Here is a 5,432-nt window from a genome sequence, read left to right on the forward strand (position 1 = left end):
CTCCCAGATCACGACACACTTGGTGACATTAGGGTTGGTGACAACCCATGGATCTCCTCCCATAGTAGACGATACAGAATCCTTAGTGTTATTTTTTGTACTAATGTTACTCATAAATCATAATTCCTGTATATCACTGAATGTAATGGCACCAGTAGTGACATAAACAACTAGCAAATTTAAAAATTACACCTTTAAATTACAATATAATGTGCACAACCTAAATGTATTTACTTTACATTGGTCTTAACATTATCACATCGCCCACTTGTGGACGTTGGATTTTGTGCTGTTCCCACAGAACAGTGCAAAGACCCTTTGTATGGATGGGAGGAGGAGGTGGGAATGTCCAATGCTGACAGTAAACCTGACCCAAACTCACAAAACACAATAAGCAAATGCACGAGGTATTATTCTAAACTTCCAATACATAAATACAGTTTTGCAAAGCAAAATAATGGTATAATAATAACAACAATAATATACAGAGTCTTAGCAGTGCTCTCTCTAATACACACAAACCATGCTCTGAAACAAGACCTATGCAGGTCCCATCACATGCTTTGCCAGGTCAGCTTGGCCTTAGTTTTTTGTGGGTTTTTTGGGCTATGTGGCCATGTTCTAGAAGAGTTTATTCCTGACATCGCTGGCTGGCATCTTCAGAGACGGAACGTCAGGAATAAGCTCTTCTAGAACATGGCCACATAGCCCAAAAAACCCACAAAAAACTATGGATGCCGGCCATGACATCCCATCAGCTTGGCCTGTTCTCGGATAATAAAAAGCCAGAAAATAAAGTTCTTTCTGTGTGTGTAAATGAAGATTGTCCTTTTCCAAAGGAGATAGACCGGGAGCCTTACACAATTGTAGTACTCTTGAGTTTACTTCAACTTCCATGGCCTGCAGCATCTTAAAGAAACCTGGGGTTTGTAATTTGGGGAGGGAGGTAGTAGAAGAGCATTCTGGCTCAGGATTCTGCATTGTTATTTGTCATGAAGTTGCCATTCACCTAGGAATGATAAGAGTCCTCAGCTGTCCTGCTCAGGTCTTGCAAACTCAAGGCAACCATGCCCTCCTTGGTTGAGTCTACCCACTTATAATACAGCCTTCCTTTTTTCCTATTGCCTTCTTCTTTACCACGCATTATCATCTTTTCTAATGAATCATATGTCCAAAGTATGACAGTCTCAATTGAGTCATCTTGGTTTCTAATGAAAGTTCAGGCTTGATTTGCTCTTGAACCCATTTATATTCAAATAGGATCCAATTACAAGAAAAGAGATTCCACCTAAGCATTAGGAAGGACGTCTTGACTGTAAGAGCTGTTCATCAGTAGCATAGATGGTCTCAAATGGTGTTGGGCTCCTCATCTTCATTGTTGTTGTTGTGTGCCTCCAAGTCACTTTTGACTCATGGCTACACTAAGGTGAGTCTACCATAGGGTTTTCTTGGAAAATTTCTTCAGAGGGGGTTTGCCATTGCCATCCTCTGTGGCTGAGAGAGTGTGACTTGCCCAAGGTCAGCCAGTGAGTTTTTTATACTAGAGCAGGCAATCGAACCCTGATACAGCAATCTTCCATCCTTGATTTAAAAGGTCCTGGCAATGCCAGTATAGCCCATTATTCCCCTCTAGTGGTGGTGACTGAAAGCAAGCATCTTACTTGAGCTCCCCCTCCACAACTGCAAATGGGGAAAGTAAAGACTGACTCCGATTTTCAACTAAAAATCCTCTGGCCACGCAAACCACTCCTCAGCTGCTGCAAGTGTTGTTGCTGTTGTTAACTACTCTCGAGTTGGCCCTGACCCATGGAGACCCTGTGGATAAGACATCTCCAAAAACCCCTGTCCTCCACTGCTCTGCTCAGGTGACAGGTCCTGCAAATTCAGGCCTGTGACCTAATTGAATCTACCCATGTGGAGTGCGGCCTTCCTCTCTTTCTACTACCTTTCCCAGCACTATTGTCTTTTCTAATGAGCCCTGCCTTTTCACGATGCAGCCAAAGTATAACAGACTCAATTTGATCATCTTGGCTTTTAGGGTTATTTCAGGGTTGTCAGGGGTTATACAGAGGGCCCTTGGTATCTGTGGAGGGCCCTTGGTATCCAGGACCCCCCATGGACAGCAAAATCCATGGCTGCTCAAGTCTCATTACATACAATGGACAAGCAAAATGGTGTCCCTTGTAGAAAATGGCAACAGGAAGATTTAGTTTTTTTGGATTAAAAAAATGTTTTCAACCTGTGGGTGGTTGAATCCATGGATAAAGAATCTGTGGATAAGGAGGGCTGTTTGTAGTTGTAGACTACCTCAGGGCTTATCTACCTAGTAGGAAAAACAGAAGGGCAAAATAAAGCAGCTTCCAGATGCTTTAAAGGCTATGACACACACTTCCAAAACAGGTGGAAAGTGAAATGAAGCCACCTCCAGTGTTAAAACCAGAGTAAAAAAGAAGCATACTCCGGCTTAGCTCAGAAAATGTGCATCTTCCCTGTTGCATATAAACATCTCGATGCGAGTGCGAGGCTGCAGCAAAGCAAACAAATGAAAGTGTGACAACTCCAATGGATGTACAGTAATTACAATATACACAAACCAGACAGTCCAATGCGTGGGATGGGGTGAAAGGGAGAGGTATGGAGGGCCTTGATGATTGTGATTTAGCAATGTATTACTTGCACTCCAATGCCCTGTATGGATGGAGCATCATACGTTTGTACGTTTCATTTTGTGGCCAGAGGGGCGGCCAATACTTCTGCAGTGCTGATGCAGCCTTGCTCTCTGGTTTTGTCCTCATGCTCCCCTCAAACATTGGATCATTTAGCCTGGAGAAGAGAAGGTTAAGAGGTGATATGGTAGCCTTGTTTGAATATTTGTAGGGGTGTCATATTGAGGAGGCAGCAAGCTTGGTTTCTGCTGCTCCAGAGAATAGGACCCAGAGCAATGGAATCAAGCTATAGGAAAGGAGATTCCACCTCAACATTAGGAGGAACTTCCTGACGGTAAGAGCTGTTTGACAGTGGTGGAGTCTTCTTCTTTGGAGTCTCCTTCTCTGGAGGTCTTTAAACAGAGGCTGGATGGCCATCTATCGGTGTGTGTGTGTGCTTTGATTGTGAGTTCCTGCATGGCAGGAGGTTGGTCTCTTCCAACTCTAGTATAATTCTATGAACTACCACTGTAAGATTAAGATCCTTGTGAGTCTCCTAACTTGTATGCTGCCTGTAAGGAGTGGCTAGACACTTCATGAAAAATAATACTGTTCGCTAATTTTGGTATTAAAGAGAGATTAAAGCCCATTTAAAGCATCTCTCAAATAAACAAAAAATGGTGAGTAATTGCTCACATGATTATCATATGCAATTGTGCAAATAAAGCAATATCGGAAATGCACTGTTGCTGAAATCCTGTAAGTAAAAAGATATGCATTAATGCTTCTTTGGGATCACTTTAATGGTAGGTTTTATTGTAATTACATGATTTTTCCGGGCTATTCGCAGGACAAACTCTCAATCTCCTTTGTGTGATAAACTCTTATGACGTGCCATCTAGCCTGCTCAAAACCCCACTTCTTCTTGTCATTATTATTGTGAAAGCTGGACAATGAAGAAACAAGATAGTAGATAATAATCATGAAAGGAAATTTGGAAAAATATTATTCTATATGATCTCGTCAGCCAGAATCATATATGCACAAAGGTGGAAAGAAACTGAGATCTCTGACATACAAGAATGGAAAATGAAGATATACGACTGTATGGAAAATGAGAAATTAACATCTTTTTTGGGAAACATAGCAGGTGAAAAATTTGACAAAGATTTGGGTAGAATGTATAAATACTTGAATTCAACATAAATATGATATATAAAATGTAGATGTACAGTACTATATCCAGACAAATTAATGTAAGGAACATGATGTCTTATAATCCAATGCTACTGGCAATGAGTTTGACAAGGTGAAGGATGCAGAGAGATGAAATACCTATGGAATCTTATCAGTCTTTAAGGGATCAACCTATAAATGAGACAGAGGTACTTAGGAAACCAACCAAAGTGTATGAAGTAGAAGATCCATATTTGTTATTGTTTTCTTTTAAGAGGCTCCTGAAATCAGGGAGGATTTTAGATTACATTAGTTTCATGTGGGATGGACATGGTTTATGTCAACGGATGTCTAAGATTGTCTATGAATGTTATGTTTGTGATGTTTTAGGCTGATGTCTAGGTTGATGTTGATGTTTTGACAATAAAAAAAACTTTAAAAAAAAAGAGAAAAGAAACAAGATAGGAAGAAACCCAATGCCTTGGAGATGTGGCGCTGGAGAAGAGTGCTGAGGATCCCGCGGAGGGCCAAAAGGATGAACAAACAGAAGACGGATCAAGTCAGAAACCTCCCTAGAAGCCAAGAGGACAGGACTTTTTAGATGACTTTGGACACATCTTGAGAAGGAAGGACTCATTGGGAAAGACGATAGTGCTGGGAAGCTGGAGGGAAGTAGGAAGAGAGGAAGGCCACATGCCAGGTGCATGGACTCTATTAAGGGGGTCCTGGGTGTGAGTTTTGCAGGACCTAAGCAGGGCAGTGGAGGACAGAGGATCTTGGAGGAGCTGTGTATGTTTAGCCTGGAGAAGAGCCGTATTTGAAGGGGTGTCACAATGAGCAAGCTTGTTTTCTGCCACTCCAGAGACTAGGACATGGAGCAATGGATTCAAGCTTCAGGAAGAGAGATTCCACCTCAACATTTGGGAGATGGTCCTGACAGTGAGGGGTGTTTGACAGTGGAACACACTCCTCCCTCAGAGAGTGGTGGAGTCCCCCTCCTTGGAGGTCTTTAAACAGAGGCTGGATGGCCATTGTCACAAAGGATGCTTTGATTGAGAGTTCCTGCATGGCAGAAGGGGGTTGGACTGGATCAGGGCCCTTGGGGTCTCTTCCAACTCCCCCACTGGCCTTGAGCCAAAAGAGTTAAAGCGGCACCAAACCGGGTTAACTCTCCAGTGTGGATGCAGCCCAAGCATGGATCCAAAACATCCTAGTTTGAGACTGCTTTAACTGCCATGGCTCAGTGCTAGGGAATCATGGGGGCTCTAGTTTATTATTACACCACCAGCAGAGTTTCTCTGACAGAGAAAGCTCAATGTCTGCCAAACAGTACGGTTCCCAGGATTCCCTAGCCCTGAGCCAGGGCAGTTAAAGCGGCCTCAGAGCAGATGAAGTGCGGATGGAGCCCTGGACTGCGCCTCGAATGGAGGCCGGGGAAGCCTCGCCTCTCGGCCTCTCGGCCTCTCCTCGAGTACAAATCCCCCAGAGCGGCTTCCCGCCCAGCTGCTCACTATGCGCTGCGAAACCGGGTTATTTCAGCAGTGCGGAAGCATGTGAGGAGAGAAAGGGATGCTGGGATTGCGAGGGAGGGGGCGGCGGCTTCCCTCCTTC

The sequence above is a fragment of the Sceloporus occidentalis genome, unplaced genomic scaffold (genome assembly GCF_023333645.1).
Source record: "Sceloporus occidentalis isolate IW3139 unplaced genomic scaffold, rSceOcc1.0.p SCAF_6, whole genome shotgun sequence".
In the NCBI taxonomy this organism is placed as follows: Eukaryota; Metazoa; Chordata; class Lepidosauria; order Squamata; family Phrynosomatidae; genus Sceloporus; species Sceloporus occidentalis.